General features: G+C 39.4%; 1 protein-coding gene across 3 annotated transcripts in view; it reads left to right on the top strand.

Annotated features, from left to right (window-relative positions):
• The window catches only part of CNTN3 (contactin 3), a 331,836-nt gene that overhangs the window by 42,517 nt on the left and 269,854 nt on the right, over positions 1-19,465 (top strand). The window contains exon 1 of one of the 3 annotated variants that reach the window (XM_032411780.1): positions 12,981-13,212. The exons of the other annotated variants lie outside the window; for them this stretch is intronic. The gene's annotated coding sequence lies outside the window, so the exon portion shown is untranslated. Of the gene's footprint in view, positions 1-12,980; positions 13,213-19,465 lie in introns of those variants that run through there. 3 annotated transcript variants of the gene reach the window in all.

Genomic DNA, 19,465 nt, shown 5'->3' with positions numbered 1-19,465 from the left:
TATGTGGAAATAGGATCTCTGCAGATGCAGTCAAGTTAAGATGAGGTTATATTGGGTCAGGGTGAACCTTAAATCCAATGGCTGGTGTTTGGTGTCTTTATAAGGACAGGGAGATTCGAAGACCAGAGGAGACATAGGGAAGAGGACCAAGTAAAGATGAACATGAGGATTGAAGTTAATACTGCCACAAGCCAAAGAAGGCCATGGATTATCAGCAACCACCAGAAGCAAGGAGAGGCAAGGGAGGGCTCTTTCCTGAAGCCTTTGGAGACAGCCTGGCCATGCCAATACCATCATTTGGGGGTTCTCTCTTCCGAACCATTGAGAGAATAAATTTCTGTTTTTTTTTAAGTCACCTGGTTTGTGGTAATTTGTTATGGCAGCCCTAGAAAACTAATACACCTGCCTTTTCCCCTTTAGATCTAGAAGTGGTAAGAGCCCTCAGCTTCTGCTAATTTTAGGATACTCTGTCATGATGATTTCCTTTAACCTTGTTCATACATTTGTGAATAGTCCTTTTTTAAACTCTCCTGAATTATACCATTAGACTCTACCACCTCATTACCACCAGCATGACCCTGACTGACACACCCCATCTCCATGCATCTCGTCTTTCTTTCCCTTGCAGAAACCCTCACCCTTTACCGTGATCACTGAGTTTGGGCAGGGCACATGCTCACAGGTTGCATGACATTTCCAGGCTCCCTTGCAGCTATGTGTGGCTATAATGGCTCATTTCAGATTGGTGGGATGTGATTGAAAATGATAGGTTCCACTTCTGGGTTCCATTGTGTGGTTAGTTGAATAATAGTCTCCCAGATATGTCCATGTCCTCATCACCGAGACCCATGAATACATTTGTTACCTTGGATGGCAGAAGGAACTTTCTATAGATGGTTTGCTGGTTATCCAGGTGGACCCAGTGTAATCACAAGAGCCCTTCCCTATTCGAGGGAGGCAGGAAGATGGGGGAGTAGAGGTTAGAGCGATGGCTTTGAAGATGGAGGAGGGGGCCACAAGCCAAAGACCATAGGCAGCCTCTAGAAACTAGAAAAGATGAGGGAACAAATTCTGTCCTGGAGCCTCTGAAGAAACACAGCTCTACTGACACCTTGATTTTTAACCCCAAAGATCCATTTGTGCTGTTTTAAACCACAAAGTTTGTAGACTTGTTTATAGCAGCAGTAGGCAACAACCGCAAAAAATAAAACCACTTACACTCCACCCTGCTTTTTTCCTTTTCCTGAGTTGAAATGAGGAAATGGTGGAAGGTTAGGTTTGATGTTGCAGAGAGGGCACTGGATTCCCCAGGTGACTTCGTGGGCCAGAGCGAAGGACTTCCCACCACTCTCGCCACTCTCCATTAAGATGAATGCTTGTGGGCCATCAGCTCCCCTTTCAGTCTGGGGTGAGCATATTTACTTGTGGAGCCTAGGTCATGTGCTGCATCCTAGCTGCAAGGGAGCCTGGGAAAATAGGTTTCTGGCAACTGGAGTTCTGTTCTGGAGGATTCTGCCTCAGGCCTTGTCGGGGAGTTTTCACATGTAAGCAACGAGGATGTTGACTGCCCAGAATGGCGGAGGTCCACTTCACCTATAAGAGGAATGTTAGGATTCCAAATAGGATTCCATTATTACTTAGCAATAGCATCGTGGAACATGGAATGTGGTACTTGCAGGCATAACCTTTTCAGTAGGCAGTGATGTATCTGTTTTTAGCTCCCACAATTGAAGAGCTAATGTGGAAATTTTTTTTCTCCCATCGGGCTTATTGGGTTTCAAATGAAAAAGGTATTCTGACGAGGGGAGATGAGAAAGCAAAAACATCTGCGACTTGGCAACCAAACGAAGCACTAAGAAGAGGTGGATTGAATAGTGGAATGTAGGGAAACAAATAGATGGTCCCCAGCAGCTGTAGTGGGTACGCTGTTTTAAAGCCATTCCCCCAGAAAAGGAACAGTGGGACGAGCTGTGATTGAGTTGCATGGTGCAGTGGAATGTTCAGCTAATCAGGCAGTCTAATTGACTGAACATCTGCGGCTCCTTTATTGTTATTCTCAGATGGGCATTATCGCTTTGTATGCCAGGGATGCCTCGGTGTCTCTTAGCCTTTCTAATAGATGCTCACTGTGGGGTTTACATTTCGACGATTTTAATTGCATGAAAATTCAAGTGATCAGCTTTAAGGTCAAATACAGTAATTTTTTTTTTCCCCCTTTCTGTTGTCTGAACTGCTTTGAAGGTAAGGGTTGGAAAAGTTGACGTATCCAGGAGGGAGAGGGGCTCCTGATGACTTGAGTGAAAGCACTCTGGAATCTTGTTAGCAGAAAGCGTCCAGACAGAGTTCAGTGCCGCCTCTGGTAGCAGAGGGAGAAGCAGAGGAAGAAGAGCCATGTGTGGCCAGTGTGGCCAAGTGTATAAAAATGTTCATGGCTTATCATCAGCTCATTTTTGAGCAAAAGCATTTACCCATCTTCAGTCCCTCATTTTCCCTTTTGAGTTTATTACCTGGGTATAATTTGTGTTCATGCCTGAGCCCTAATTATTTTCAGTAATCATTTTCTGGATGCTGTTGCCATAGCATCTAATTCTTTGGCAAACAAAGAAAAAATAACAATGGTGCGTGCACTTTTTCTTTTTTACGTTTGTGAAGCAGACACCAAAAGAAAGATTTAAAAAGGAAGAAGACAACACAAAATTAAAAATTTGAAAAGGGAGAAAGCATTGTATTTGGGGAAGTGATGAAAATAACACCAGATGCAACAAAAGCAGGTCTTAGTTTATTTTTACTTGAATCTGTGTAAAAACTGAATGTGTTTATTTTCACAGCTAGTCATATATGCTCGAACACATTACCTACAAACATGTTAACAGTTTTGTTTCATTTTGCTTTGTTGTGTCAATAATTTCTACTGGGAATGAGAATAAAAAATTATGTGGCTCATGGAAATATGGGGAGAATGCCAAGTGGTGTATAGGATCTCAGTCCCAAGGGTTTAGGTGAATTACTATCCTGGATGAGTCAGGTTTGTGAGAATAGCTCACTTCATAGCTCCTAGAAATGTTTTCTAAAGCTCTTGGGGGCCTACAATTTTGAATGCTAAATCCATTTCAACCTTTCTTATTTGTCAAGTATGTGGTCAGTAGAAATAAATAAATAAATAAATAAATAAATACACACACACACACACACACACACACACTCATCTTTATGTAAAAAAAGATGATCGTATGTTGTTTTGGTGCATAAGAAGCTATTTCCTTTTTAAAAAATTATTTCAAGAATTCACTCATTTATGGGGTGCCCGGGTGGCTCAGTCAGTTAAGCATCCAAGTCTTGATGTCAGCTCAGGTCATGATCTCATGGTCATGAGCTCAAGCCCTGTGTTGGGGTCCGTGCTAGTCATGGAGCCTGCTTAAGGTCTCTCTCGCCCTCTCTTTCTGTTCCCCCCCCCCATAAAAGAAAAAGAATTCACTCATTTACAAAGAAGCTAGTGAGTTTTATCTAACTATACGTAAAGTATTGCAGAGGGCACTGAGGATGATAGTAGTACCTAATGCGTCTCTCATAGAACTCCCATTTCAGTCGGAAGGAGATAAATTGTAAATGTAAAAATGAGTGTAATAAATCCAGGGAGTGATAATGGATATAAGGACTGTACGACAAGATTTTGTACTGAGGACAGTAAGGGAAGCAGGACACTCTGTAAGGGAGGCCTGTTCTGAGCAGAGACCAGAAGCATGGGAGGAAAAGCAAGCCATGGGAGGTTGGGGCAGAAGGAAAATTTACAGACCATTAGCAAGTACAAATGCCCCAAGGAGGGCATACAGTTGACTTACTTGAAGAAGAGATGAAGAAGAGATGAAGGCCAATGGCTGGAATGTAGTGATGAAACCTGAGTGAAAGAAGATGAAGTTAGAGGGAGAGACAATGGCCAGAATGAGTAGGCCCTTGTAACCCATACCAAGGAGCTGGATTTTATTCCAAGGACAATGGGAAGTCATCGGAGAGTTTCAAGCAGAGAATAACAAGAGATCATCTAGGGTTTAAATACTGGCTACTGGGAGGGGAATGAAAGGAGGGGAGAGCAAGAGGAGAAGCTGACAAGCTAGTTAAATGTCAGTTTCATGGGCGCCTGGGTGGCTCAGTTGGTTAAGCGACTGCCTTCAGCTCAGGTCATGATCCTGGAGTCCCGGGATCGAGTCCCGCATCGGGCTCCCTGCTCAGTGGGGAGTCTGCTTCTCCCTCTGATCCTCTTCCCTCTCGTGCTCTCTGTCTCTCATTCTCTCTCTCTCAAATAAATAAATAAAATCTTTAAAAAAAAAATGTCAGTTTCAATAATCCTGTTAAGAGATTAGAGTAGTTTGGACAAGGGTGACAGCCTGGAGATGGAGAGGCATGGCTAGATCATTTCTAAATTTTTTATAAATATGTGCATGCATGTGTACATATACACATATGTGTATCTATGTATACACATAATACATTTATATGTTTTTATGTAAATTGAAAAATTTTAAGGCATTTATAGGTTAATACAGGATCTCAGGAATATATAATTAAATCTGCCTTCTGTTGAGGTTACCATCCCTGATAGCATCATTCAGAATGAGCAGTAACCCTTATCAGTCAGTCAGCCAGCCTGCATTCAGGACTCTATAGGTATTAGCTCATCTGGTCCTCAAGAGCTAAGTGTTATTGTTCAATTCCTATTTTAGAGGAGGGACTAATGCTTGAAAGAGTGCACCGATGTACCTTCTGGCATCTACCCAATGAATTCACCGCTGACATCTGCACCCAGGGTAGTCTGGCTTCAGAGCCTGAGTGGTGCTGACATTACATATATTGACGTCATTGATGGTCATCCAGTCCATAGGGGTGATTGTAAACATAAAATGCCTGTTGAGTTGTCACCCTTTGAATGAATGATACATGATCTTGACTTGCCTTAGAGATGCATATTCTAGACTTGGGGCTATTACCAGTGCCCCAGTGTCTCAGACATTAGATTTCATCATAACTGAGACTGTTGACGCCTTGGTTCTGACTATGGATCACTGAAATACCCTTTGGGAAGCCACTGAATCTGTATATTATTATATTAAGCAGTTGCCTGGTGTGATCAGGAAGCCATCTAAAGAGAAGAAACAACATTAAATCAAGTAGGAGGGTGGTGCCTTCATTTCTTTTAAGGAGGCAGGATTTTTTTTTTTCTTTCTTTCCTATTTTTCTCCTTTGAGCAATGCACAAGCACTAAAATATTGCTCAGAGTTGCTATTTTTTTTTTTAATTTAGGTTGGTTGTGGGTGTCTTCGTTTAATTTAAACTTCTATGTTTACCCTTCAGTTCTGTGAGGACTGACTGCCAGCCACAAAGCTCCCTGCTGGTGGAGGTGGGCTGTGTAAGTCACAAGGAACACAGCCACTGCCACATGCTAAAGCTCCCTGATGATGACGAACCTTCCAAGCTGCTGAGGAGCAAGGCTCTAATGAGGCCCCAAAGGAGCAGGGGTGGCCAGTGCTTTCCCTTGGCTGTGGAGGAATCATCAACATCTTAGGGATCGTTAATACCAAAAAACCCACTAATGCAAATCATTTGGTTCCCTGCATCTAAAGCATCACAGGTTTTTTTTTTCCCCAAGGAAAGACAGCTTAGCATCTTTTCATCTACTGCTTCATTTTGCTGTTAAGGAATCTGAAGTCCAGTGTAGACTAGGAAACTTTGTATGTAAATCCATTTTTGTATATTTTTTCCTAGTAATTAATTATGAAAAGAATGGCTAATGTTCACCGAGCCTCTGTGCTTAGTACATTTTTATGCCTTAGGCAGCCCCTTGAATGAAGTTACTATTATCAACCCCATGTTATAGATAAAGAAAATAAGATATAAGATGTTAAGTAATATACCCAAGGTCAAGGAGTCAGTAGATAGCAGATCGAAGACTCAAATCCAGGTCCATTATACCAAAGACTATGCGAATCATCTATATGCTGTTTTTTGTTTTTTTTTTTTAATTCTTATAATGATCTACATTTGACTAAAAAATATTCGCAGAAGGGCTTTGCATGCCACGGGTCATCATTTTAAATATATGGCACAGGGATACATGGATATGCCACTAACAATTGTTGAGGCCTGTTGCAAAAATGTACTCCTAAAAATGGAAGGTGTCTTAGATTGTCTTCCTTGGGAGAGTGACTCTGAGACACAGTTCTGCAGATAGGCAGTCTCTTGGGGGGGTGCTTTCAGCGTCAAGTCCTGTGAGAGAACAGAGGAAATAGGATTGAGCCAAGGGACAAGATCAACTGTGATGCAGGCATATCCAAGTCTCAGTCCATCCTCTGGTGAGATCTGGGCTGGGATGGACCTTAGGGGTTGCCTTTCCTTGAGGCAGCGGTCATCCCATGCAAACAGCAGTGATTCCTGCAGGCTGTTCCTAGGGAGGGAGCCAGCCAGTGCTGTGGGAGTTGATGACAAAAACTTGCTGATAACTGGTGAGCTCTTCTGCCTTACTAGGTTATTGGCCGCCTCTCTGGGGTATAATACTTGTAATTCTAAGATCTTCACCTTTTGTGCCCACTCTTGTCTTTCTTTTCACATTTTTGTTCCACAGGTCACTCTGTCCCTGATCTGCTATTGTTTCCTATTTTAGGCTCTTGACCAACTAGCCAAGCTATGAACTCCTGCCTTTCACTCCAGGTATATTCTTACCTCAGGATACTTCCCTTTTAACAGAAAATGGATGCTCTGCCCATTGTGAATATTTGCCTTCATGGCTGTCTCTCAGAGCCTCCTCTGGTTGGAGATGGGGTTTATTTTTGACATGCCCACACATGCACAATGGCCGGTCTGGCCCTGCTTATGCATCATCCCAGAAATACCACCACCATGTTATGATGGATATCTGCTGTGCGGGCCTGACCATGTGACTTGGCGGGTCTGACTGAACCAGGTTATGATGGGCAGTTCTGTCAGAATGGTTCTGTAATGTCCCATGATCAGGCATCTCTCTTTACCAGGGCACAGGAGCTCTGCAGGAGCTGTTTTTCAAATGGTGTATAATTTTCCATTGCAGAAGGCATATCCTTGCTCCAGGACCCTGAGGGGATATGTTGTGATTCTCTTATTGGGACTTGCCAGAAACCTTACAGTGCATTTACCCACCACTGATACTGCTAAAACCATAACATCTGCCAGGTCATATGGCCCTAGGTGAAGGGCTGCTTGCACTCATGCCCTTGTCTGCTGTATTCTTTTCTGGCTCTGGGCCCACTGAAAACTGGAAGTCTTTGTATCATCTGGGTAACAGGTCAGAGAATTGTTCAGAAGAGAAAGAGACCTAACTGGTGGTGGTGGGGGGGTTGACAATGCAATGATCTGTCCTTTACTTCGGTGGAAATGTCATCATATGCTTCATATCACTGGACCTATAAAAATTAAAAAAAGTTCAGCTATAAGGCCAACCACTGGATGTAGGTAGGGTTTTCTTTCCACTTTCTGGAATACACAGTATTATATCAAGACCTCTAATATCCTTGCCATATGTTTCTCATTTGGTCTGATTAACATGCTGTTATTAGTATAACATCATGTTATTCAGAATGTCCACACTGTTTAGGTCCCTTGAGACTATATTATGTCCATGGATGGAAGAGTCATCATATCCCTGGAGCAAGACCATCAATGTGTGCAATTGTCTATCCCTAGTGAATGCCCTAGAAAAATATTGAAAGTTCAGCAACTTATATTGTGAAGTCTACCTAATTTTAATGTCAGAATGATGTGGTATATAAGAAGGAAATGGCCTATATACATGACTTTAAGAAAGATGATTCTAACTAAAATGTAAAATTCTAACTAAAATATTAACAGTTGGAATTCAGCAGTATTAAGAAGATAACTCTGACCAAAGAAGGCTTATTCCAGGAATGTAAGACTAGTTCACTGTGTCACAAGGGTCAACAAATTAGTTTGGAAAAACCATATGACCGTAGTAAATATATACTGAAAAACCATCTACTAAGGATCAGCTGTTATTTCTTGTTCGATATGTAGATAAAATAGAAATTGAAAAGTGTTTAGGTAGGACAAAGGCTTTATACTAAAAATGATTAAAACCAACATCTCTGAGTTTAAATGGCCAACCACTGAGATTAAAATTTAAAAAATATGCAAGAATGCCTTTGATCACCATCATTTCTACAAACGTACTCTAACCGAATCTACATGATTTGGCATAAGAAGAGACAGATTGGCGTACCAGAATATAGAATCCAGAAATAGATCCTAGTATATGTAAGAATTTAATATATACCAAAGATGGCATTTCAGTTTAGTGGTAAATAGATGATTCATTTAAGAAGTAGTGCTGGCAGAAATGGCTATATCCATCTGGAGTGAAGTTGAGATTGGGCCCTTACCTTACAGTGTGGTGTATTAAAATAAATTCTGTATGGGTGAAGGATTTAACTATGAAAACAGTCTTAGGAGGACATTTAAGAAGCTGTATGTTTAATAGTGGGGAAAACATTCTTAAGATAGCAACCAAGAAATATAAAGAAAATATAGACATATTGTCTATGTAAAACTTAAAAATTATTACATAGAAAGTATCAGCACAGAGAGAATCAGAAAATATGGTGAAGAAAATTTGCAAGTAGATGACAGGCAAAGAGTTAATATCCATAATATACAAAGATCTATTACTCTTGAAATTTGTTAATTTTATTTCTATATAAATAGCTCAATAAAAAAAGGAATAAACTAACAGGTAATTCATAGAAAAGTAAAACCAAGGAGCTAGCAAATATATAAAAGGATGCTTAAAGTTCATGAAGTCATAGCAAAAGTGAAAAAGTGAGGGCATTTGCTTGTCAATAGAAATATAAATTATTTCCTCCTTTTTGTAAAGCAATCTGATACTATTATTTTAAAAATTTTACATTACATATATTTTCATTCCTGAGAATCTATTCCATATAAGTGAAATATTGTGTGTGTGTGTCTGCCTGTCTGTCTGTTAAAGAGTTTGGAAAGGGTTGAAAACATTTCAGTGCATCTACTTATATAGTTGACCCTGAACAATGTAGGGATTGGGGCACTGAACCATCCCACACAGTCAAATATCTGTGTATAAGTTTCGACTCCCCCCATACTTAACTACTAATAGACTACTGTTGACCAGAATCCTTACTGATAATGTAAATGGTCGATTAACACATAATGTGTATGTTATATGTATTATGTGCTGTATTCTTAAAGTAAGCTAGAGAAAAGATATTAAGAAAATTACAAGAGAAAATACATGTACAATACTAAACTGTATTTATCCAAAAAATTGCATATAAGTCGACCTGTATACTTCAAGCCCATGGTGTTCAAGGATCAACTGTGTAACTGTTAAGAATGATGTATTTGATGGGCACCTGTGTAGCTCAGTCTCTTAAGCATCCAACTCTTGATTTCAGCTCAGGTCATGATCTCAGGGTGGTCAGATGGAGCCCTGAGTCAAGTTCCACACTGGGTGTGGAGCCTGCTTAAAAGATTCTCTCTGTCTCTCCTTCTGCCCCTCCCCCCACCTCACATGCTCTCTGTCTAAAAAAAAAATGATGTGTTAGAGCCATGACGGTTGACTTGGAGAAATTTTTATTGGGTATTACTGAATAAGAATAGCAAATTGTAGAAAAAAAAAGAAACAGTATCTGTAAATTTTGCAAATCAATGACAAACACTTTAGGTAGGTGTATATTTGTGTATTAATATGTATGTATAAATATATATATATTTAAATACAGTTAAATTAATAAAAATGAAGGAGGCTGTGGAAGGATACCTGTTCAATTGGCTTGTTAACCTGGAATAAGTGGGTTGGGAATGATAGGGTGATGTGTATATATGGGAAAAGGAGTGAAGTGCAGAAAAGAGGTAGTAAAAGAAAAAATTAATTATACTAAATCAATAAAATTTAAATAGAATGAAAGAAAACAAAGTAAATGGGATTAAAAAATATTTTGGGTGTTTGTAAATGTGGATATTTATTGACTGTTTAAAGTTTTAAGAAATGAAACCAAATCAAGAACTTTATTTTTTGGGGGGAGGGGAGGGGAGAGGGAGAGAGGAAATCTCAAGCAGGCTCCTTACCCAGTGCAGAGCCCAACACAGGGCTGGATCTCACAACCCTGAGATCATGACCTAAGTGGAAATCAAGAGTCAGATGCTTAACTGACTGAGCCACCTAGGAATTGCCCAGATCAAGAACTTTAAAAAGTTACTAGGAGGGCCACCTGGGTGGCTCAGTTGTTTAAGCATCTGACTCTTGATCTCAGCTCAGGTCTTGATCTCAGAGTCGTGAGTTCAAGCCCTGTGTTGGCCTCCATGCTGGGCATGGAGCCTACTTTAAAAAAATAAAAATAAATAGTTATTGAGAGATGGTGTAGTTGAGTGATTAATAGTAGAGATTGGACCCAGTTCTCATCTCTGCCTTTTATCACATGAAGATGGTACACAAAGTATAGGCTACTATAATCAAGACAGCTTTATTGATGTGATCTAAATGGTCACATTTAAAAAATATCAAAGTATTTTTTAGTAGCAACTGAACAAATTCACATCATTTGCTTCTTATCACAGAATATCAGAGTATCCCTAAGAAAGTGAGTTTCATATTTAAAAATTCTGTATGTTTTGGGATGCCTGGGTGGCTCAGTCGGTTAAGCGCCTGCCTTCGGCTCAGGTCATGATCCCAGTGTCCTGGGATCAAGTCCCACATTGGGCTTCTGGTTCAGCGGGGAGTCTTCTTCTCCCTCTGCCTGCCACTCCCCCTGCTTGTGCTCTCTCTCTCTGTGTCAAATAAATAAATAAAACCTTAAAAAAATAATTCTGTATGTTTTGTTAGGAAAAAAGATCAAGAACTTGTTCTTGTAATACAATTTAAATAAAAGGCCTTAACCTTAATGAACTTATAGGCCTTGACCTAAGGTCCCTTGACCTTAATGAACTTATAGTCTAAGTTAAGGCAGCTACTAGATCTGAGAATGTATAAATAAAATGCTTACATTAATGCTTGCGAATAGATGGGGTTTTATGGACACTTCAGACATGGTGGAATTTGAATCTGGTAAAACTGATACCAAGTAGATTTAGAGTCATTAAAATATTAAAGAGAGTAGTGGGGATTCCAAAAGGATAATTTTCACAAAGCCCTAAAGGTTGAGTAGGGGAGTGGTCAAACAGCATACATATGTTCATTCAGAAAATCATTTTGATAGGATTGAAGATCCTAAATAGGCATCCCATCAGAGATTAGAGAAATTTTAAGGATAGCTTTCTATTTTGAAAATTTTAAAGCAAATTATAGACATTCTAATTTCAAGTTGGGATAATAGCGGCTAATTGCTGTGAATTAACTAGTGGGTATTTGAAACAGTAGCCCTGCAGGGCACATCCCTACACCTGCCTGCTGCAACTTTTGTTATACTGTATATGTTGTTTTGGAGTAATGATGTCACTGTTTTGAAGATTTCTTGTTCTGTGCCTCAGAATTGTTTTTAAAGATTTTCCATTACTTCTCAACTTCACTATACCAGAGAATCACCTAGGCTATATTTATAAAATGTAGATTCCTTGATCTCACCCTGATGTTCTCATCCAGTTAATCCAAGGGAGGAAGGAGCTCTGTAATTGGCTTTTTAAATAAGCAGCTTAAAGGATTCTGAAGAAGATGGTTAATGCCATGTCTTTCCAGAAGCATTCATACAGTCTTTATTTTAGAGTAGGAGATGGTCTATATTCAGTCCTGTAAACCTTAGAAAGTTTATGGACTGGTAAATAACAGTACTTGGATAAAAAGAAGATATCTATGCATCATTAAATAATTTTGAGTGCTCCTAAAACTATATTGTAAATACTACTTAAAAGTAGAACATTTTTACGTATGTTCAGTGAAGAGTTTAACAATACGATCTGAGAATGAATAAAGACTCCTTTAAACTTTAAAGTTTCTCAAAGTCAGATATGTAATATTCTTGAGCTGTTCAATATATATTGTTATATCATAAGGTTGTGAATTCATATCATAATTTAATGAGAAGAAATTCTAATAATGCCTTTCCCCTTTCAATGCCAGCTCGACCTCCCATGTCAGTTTTCCCAATTTATTTTCTGCCTGTGGTCTCTGATCAATATAGAAAAATCAGTCTGTGTTCTTTCTGACTCTTGCATTCCTGGAGTTTCGGATTAATTTATCCTCAATGACTCTACAAATTCCACCATTGCAAATTGAAAGTTTAACTTGAACTTGTCAGTCAAATATGATTAAAAATCATTTGCAAAGAAGTAATAATTTTTTTTTTCTGTGTTCTTTTAGCAGTCTTTGTATTTGACCTTCATTTCCACTGGAAAAACTTTTTTTTTTAGATTTTATTCACCTTTTTGAGAGAGAGAGAGAGGGCACGAGTGGGGGGGAGGGGCAGAGGGACAAGTAGATGCCCCGCTGAGCAGGAACCTGAGGATAAGAGGATGTGGGGCTAGATCCCAGGACTCTGAGATTATGACCTGAGCCAAAGTTGGTTGCTTAACTCACTGAGCCACCCAGGCACCCCTCCACTGAAAAACTCTTAATTTAACAACTTGGTTAGATGGTTACCAAATCGCTGGGATGTCCAGTTTCATTTGCTATTCCTATACTGTCTCTGTCGTCCTACCCAGCTTTGGCATTTCTGTGATCTCAGGATGAAATGTGGGGCTGTGAGGTCTTTGTGAAGTTAATTATGGAGTACTTACAGGTTTGATTATGTAATGCTCATGTTTGTGCAGTTGCTATGATCAAAGTGTCCCTTAGGTTTTTCTGGGGGGGGGGCATAAATTAATATCCATATATAAAATATAAATATCTTCTAGGTAAATTTAGAAAACAATATTGAAGGTGTAAATATGGTACTTCCTGTGATATTCTACTTAATTAGTTTGTATCATTTTACTTGGAAAATATTTTAGCTTATATTAATTCATGTTTTTTATGAATGCGTATTTTTCTCTTTCTCCATTTTGAATCTCAGAGTATTTTCACTTTAATCCCTTTTTTGTAGAAAACCTGTGATAAGTGTCAAAAGCAACTCGTTACCTGGAGCATTAAATCCAAAAGCCTTCGCTTGGCGACATCATTTGTGAAGTGTTCTCAGAAGATCTGTTACCACCAAAGATTATCATTCCTAAGTAATAAATTATATGCTAGTTTTCAACCTTATATTTTCTGGTCATATTATCTTAAATGCCTGCATATTCTCGTATTCTCTTCTATCTTGATTACTTGTGTCTCAGTTTGCCACACATTCCATTTACTTTATGCCTGTTGAATACTTTGAAATTTAACACACTGTGTTTTTTAACTGTTAGGTAAATCTGCGTAGCAGCCATTCTTAATTTTTTAAAAGAAAAAAAACCAAAATTTAGTAATCAGTCCTTTTTATATTATAAAGAAAATATGAAGTCAGAAGAGAACCTTTTCAGTTGTAAAAGTAGAAAAAAAGAAATAGAATCAAAATTAGTGAATTTTTTAAACAATATTGAAACAATGTGTCTGATAAATTTACACCATTAGCTATAGTCAAGACCCTGTGATCACTGCTGAGTCATGTTAGATGACACTCATTGTTTCTGATGACTCATCATGTTCTACTACTTAGTGCATTTTAGCTGAGTGGTTAGTAACTCACTGCATTAAGAACTTTTTCAAATACGTACCTTGCCAAGCCTTGGATTTTGCTTGGACAGAGCAAAAACATATGGGTTTTGAAAAATCTCCCCAGTAGTAATCCACTATTTTATTATTTTTTTAAGATTTTATTTGAGGTGGGGAGAGGGAGAGACCGCACAAGTTGGGGGAAGGGCAGAGGGAGAAGCAGGCTCCCCACTGAGCAGGGAGGCCAATGCGGGGCTCCATCCCAGGACTCTGAGATCATGACCTGAGCCGAAGGCAGATGCTCAACTCACTGAGCCACCCAGGCGCCCCGTAATCCACTATTTTAATGGCCTGATTTATCTTCTTTCAGTTTTGCCAGTGGCCACTAGCTTAATTTTTCTAAATCACAAATTATTTAAATACATCTTTTTCCAAAGCCTTGGTTGCTTCTCATATTTATAGGATGAAATTCATGTTTTAGTTTTTAAGTCCCTCCTTGTTGCAAAGTAAGCTGGAAGATACCGCAGTTACAGCTGTAATTCCTGTGCCATGCACCAGCAATGGTGAAACCCATGGCACTCAAGTCACTGTCTTCTTCCTGCACCAGACATTGGCAGTCAGGCATGGGACTGCTTTCAGCAGAACTCAGATTTGATCTGAGCATCCTTTTTCACATAGCTGTACAGAAAGCTACAACCAAGTGGTAAGAGTTGACATGTACAGCAAAACCAATTTGCCATCATATTCTACCTGAACTCTTTGTTGTAGTCTCCAGCTTTATAGACTTTAGGAAAAAACAAAACAAAACAAAACAATCTCGGGGACGCGTGGGTGGCTCAGTCAGTTGGGCATCAGCCTTCGACTCTTGTCATGATCCCAGGGTCCTGGGATCGGGTCCTTCAGTGGGCTTCCTGCTCAGGGGGAGTCTGCTTCTCCCTCTCTTGCTTCCCCTGCTTGTTCTCTCTCTCTCTCTGATAAATAAACAAACAAATAAATACAATCTTTAAAAAACAATCTAATATTTGCTTTTATAGTGAAACATGTCATGCATACAAAAGAATCCGTGTTGCACGTACATAATTCATAAAGGACAGTAAAATAAACTCATGAGCCCACTACACAACTTGTGAAATAGAATATTATCAGTGGCTTTGAAGGCTATTTTATATTTTTCTCTATTTCTGTCTTTCTCCTTATTGTAGGGGTTGGTACCATTTGAATTTTACATTTATCATTTTCCTGCTTTTTGTTTTAGTGTTGCTATGTGTTCATGTAACTCTGCACAACTCTTAAGTTTTAATTTTTTCTTTGGATTTCATGTAAATGGTGTTATACTCTATTTTTCTGCAGTGTGCTTTTTCGTTTAATGTATTTTTGAGATTCAATTATGTGTATATGTAAAACTGTACTTCTCTCAGTCCTTTCTCCTTTGTAGTATTCCATTGACTGAGTACAAACTTGTTGAAAGACACTGGTTTGTTTTCTGTTTTTGCGATTACCTGTCATGCTGCTAGGTTTATTGTTGGACATGTTAAATGGTGTACAGGTACAAGAGTTTTTCCAGTGTGACGAATGTCGGTGACGAATGTAGGAGACGAATGTCGGTGTCTTCATTTACCAAATGATACACATTTTTGTCCAAAGTAGTTATTCTGAACCTGTATTTCAACAGTCAAGGTATAAGAGTTCTTTTTGTTTCACTGACTCACCAACACTTGATAGTCTAACTTTTAAATTTCTGCCAATGATTTTATCTATATTGTGACATTTTTGGTAGTGTTTGATTATTCTTTTTGACTTGCTATATTTTACACAATGGATTTGTATTATTAAAACCAAAAGTTTGAAATATTTTAAATGGAAAAATATAGAATAATCTGTACGTTATGATTACAAACATAAATAACATATACTACCTTCATATGTGCATATATATATATGTATCTGTATGTATGAGAGTACATATATATATATATAAATGTACACACATAAAATAGATGAATGGTCACTTAATATTGTTTGATTCAGTGATATTACTTGGTTGTATAATTTATTCTTTATTCTTAACTTGGGATTAATGATGTCGTTTGGGTAGAGGGAAGCAGCAGAAAGTCTTTAACAGGTAGGAAGCGGTGTCTAAGGAGAGGGAGGTAGAGCTGTTGAGCTCCTTGCCGGCTGTGTCCCTTAATTAGCCATGTGCAAATTGCTTCATCTCCCAAACTCAGATTCCTCAAAACTCAAACTCGAATTCCCCGACATAAGAGTTAGTGCTTACCCTATCTGTCTGCGTGAAGATGAATAGATGGAATCCATGCAAAGCACTTTGTATAGAAGGTGGCATATAATAAATGTTCATCAGACTTCAGTGACCATCTGCTCGGAGAAACAGGATGCACATAAGGAAAATAACAGTACAGGAAACACTCTGAGAGCCAAAGTCAGACCAATGCATCATGTATAACCAAGTCGGTGTTCATAGAAACTCCTGTGGTAGAAAGAGAACTATTAACTGTTAAGCAATACAAAGGAAGTCCCCCAAACTTGAGAATCTAAAGCTGTTTCTTACTCTTTGTTCACATTTTTCCACATTCCCCCACCCCTTTTTACTGAAAGACAGATGAGAAAAATCTATGAAAATCTCGGGAAGAAGTATAAACAAAAATAGAAACCATAGAGGAATCACAGTGTTTGCGGAGCGGCTGGCTTTTTATTTCAAGTGTGTGCTTCTGCAAACCTGGAGGGCTGCCAGGCCTGGAAGAGGGAAGTGTTTTGCTAACTGTGCACTTTCCTAGTTCTTAGAAACATTGTCCCCTGGCGTGATAACCTTGAAGAAGCCCAGCTTCCCTAATAGAACGTGCTGCATGACAGGTCATGCAGGTCTGGATTTTATGTGTGCTGTTCCGGAAGGCTCTCTGCCAGGTCATCCTGTCACCTCTTCTTAGCAAATGGAGCCTACTTTCTGAACAAATACAATGCAGACGTGGGAAGTAATGCCTATATGTTTAGACTCTAAGAGAGGACTTTTCTTTGTACCACCGTATTGTTTTTAATCCTACTTGCCTTCAGTCCTAGTTCTTCACCGACCCACTCCATCTCCTCCTCAGAGGCTCAAAGGAACAAGGAAAGTACAAACATGTCAGTGAACTCAAATGTACAAATAAGAAGAAATGATAACCAGTACCTAACAAAAAAAAGCAGTACCAGAGCTCCACGGTCGAAATATCTGTGTAGGGACTGCCTAAATGCTATTATATTAAATTGTTACTTTTTTGTTCCATCCCAGAGGGAACAGATGTTTTAAGCTGGTGAAGGGGGTCCATGGATATTTCAGGCAGTGGAAATAGAGCAGCTTGAGTCCTAAGATTGCACTGGGGTAGACTCCAGACCAGTCTTCATAAGCTGGGTGATGACGGGCAGCTTACTTCCCTTCTCTAAGCCTTCCTTTACCTCTCTGTAGGTGACAGGAGTCCTAGCACTCCCCTCATAGGGCCCTTGGGAGGATTAAATGAGCTCAGTGCCAAGCACATGGTAGTCAATAAAAGACAGGAATTGCTATCAGCATTTGCCTTTTAGTACTTTAAGAGAAACATTTTTAGCACCAGTATTTGGCACTAAACACTTGAAATAAATCGAATCCCGAAGTTTCAAAGTGACACTCCTGCCCCAAAGGGCACTTCAAATAGTTCAATCTCATTCTCATCATCCATCCTGTGCGAGTTATGTCCTCATTTATGTCAGACCCGTGTCCATGGGACACCATGTCCTGAGAGGAAAATATAGCACACGTTGGAATTAGTGTGGGGCTTTCTTTTTTAAAATATTAGAAAAAGACCATTTATATAGTCCTGTATAATATGAGAAGCCCACTAAACTATTTTTTGCAAGGTAGCAGAGGTGATATTCCGAATATTTATGGAGGGGCATTGTGCTGCCCAATCAGAATGGGCAGAGCTGTGCATAATCTCCATAGCTAGGCAGTGTATACCTAACTCAATATCAGCCTAGACTCTGGTGAAGAGAGGGCTTGGCTTGTGGCTGCAAATCGTTAGCAATTTCCAGACTTTTAGTCCCCATAGATCCAGTAGCTTTGGTTTTGATTTCTCCATTTCTGCCTCAGGGAAGAGCATTTCACAAAAAACACATACCACCTACCAAGGACATGAATGTCTGCACCTTTATATTGTAAAACACTTCAGTTTTCAGAATGCCCACATGATAATAAACATTATTCAAATATACATGCTCCAATAACCTAGATTGTCTCCAAAATGAACATTAAAGAGGAAGATTTTTATTATGATAAATCAGAATCTATCTTATATGTTTCCAAGCACCAGTTTTGCTACATAAAATATGTCTGACCCTGGAAGTAATTGGGCTCAGGAGGAATACACGGGGAGAGAATTTTAAGTGAAGTTCAGCGTTCTCGGCTTTCTGAGCTTGTGATCAAACTTTAATCACTCTGCTTTCAAACTGTAAAATTAGTAGATTATGTAACCAAAATAACGCGGATCCTTACTGCACCCACCAAAGTGTTTCACAAACAGTTACTAATTAATCTGCACAAAATCCTTTCAACTAAGTATCACCCCAAGTTTGTATAAAAAGCCTTCTTGTAGCAGGATGTTAGAGGTTGGAATTGTAACCCACAAGCTCTTAGGGTACAAGAAAACCTGCTTCCTATCATTTTTATAATTCAATTTAGGTTTGTTTGTTTATTTGTTTGTTTGTTTGAAATGGCAAACCCTCATTCTGCTTCCCCAGGTGTCCTGTTATATTTCCCAGAGTCTTCACAGAGCCAGTGAAATGTGAAGTGGGTGATAATGAGCAAGACTTGGAAGGGTAGGCTACATAGATGGTGCATTCTTCCAGGTTGTCTCCATGTGTCCCTTCCTATCAGGCTGCCTGTCCCTGCTTCCGTCTTGAAATCTTTCCCAGGTCCGCCTTTCTGGGAGCTCTGGGTAACTTCTCTTCTCTTCAGGCTTGGTGCTTCTCTGTGGACTTCCAGACCCCCATGCCTCCCTGGCTAGGAAATACGTTTTTAGTCTTGAAGGAAATTCTTCCTGCTCTGTTAATGTATTTCTAGCTGAGGCTTTTGTTGAATCTTCTCAGTGGTTTTTTGGAAATATCCTGTGCACTGGGGGAACAAGTTGAAGTTTTTCTCCTGCCTCCTCTTTTCGTGTGAACAAGGAATCACAGAACCAGCAAAAGGAAGAGATTCAGGGAAACTGAACCCACATTAAAATTTTTATAACAGGGGCGCCTGGGTGGCTCAGTCGTTAAGCGTCTGCCTTCGGCTCTGGTCATGATCCCAGCGTCCTGGGATCAAGCCCCGCATCAGGATCCCTACTCAATGGGAAGCCTGCTTCTCCCTCTCCCACTCCCCCTGCTTGTGTTCCTTCTCTCCCTGTCTCTCTCTGTCAAATAAATAAATAAAGTCTTAAAAATAAATAAATCAATTTTTTTTTTGGTATAGCAATTTCTTTTTTTTTATTATGTTATGTTAATCACGTACATTACATCATTAGTTTTTGATGTAGTGTTCCATGATTCATTGTTTGCGAATAACACCCAGTGCTCAATTCAGTACGTGCCCTCTTTAATACCCATCATCACCAGGCTAACCCATCCCCCACCCCCCGCCCCTCTAGAACTCTCAGTTTGTTTCTCAGAGTCCATAGTCTCTCATGGTTCGTCTCCCCCTCCAATTTCCCCCCCCTTCATTTTTCCCTTCCTGCTATCTTCTTCTTCTTCTTTTTTTTAACATATAATGTGTTATTTGTTTCA

This window comes from Phoca vitulina, unplaced genomic scaffold, assembly GCF_004348235.1.
Source record: "Phoca vitulina isolate PV1807 unplaced genomic scaffold, GSC_HSeal_1.0 scaffold13, whole genome shotgun sequence".
Lineage (NCBI taxonomy): Eukaryota > Metazoa > Chordata > Mammalia > Carnivora > Phocidae > Phoca > Phoca vitulina.
This window is presented reverse-complemented; position numbering and strand designations above follow the sequence as displayed.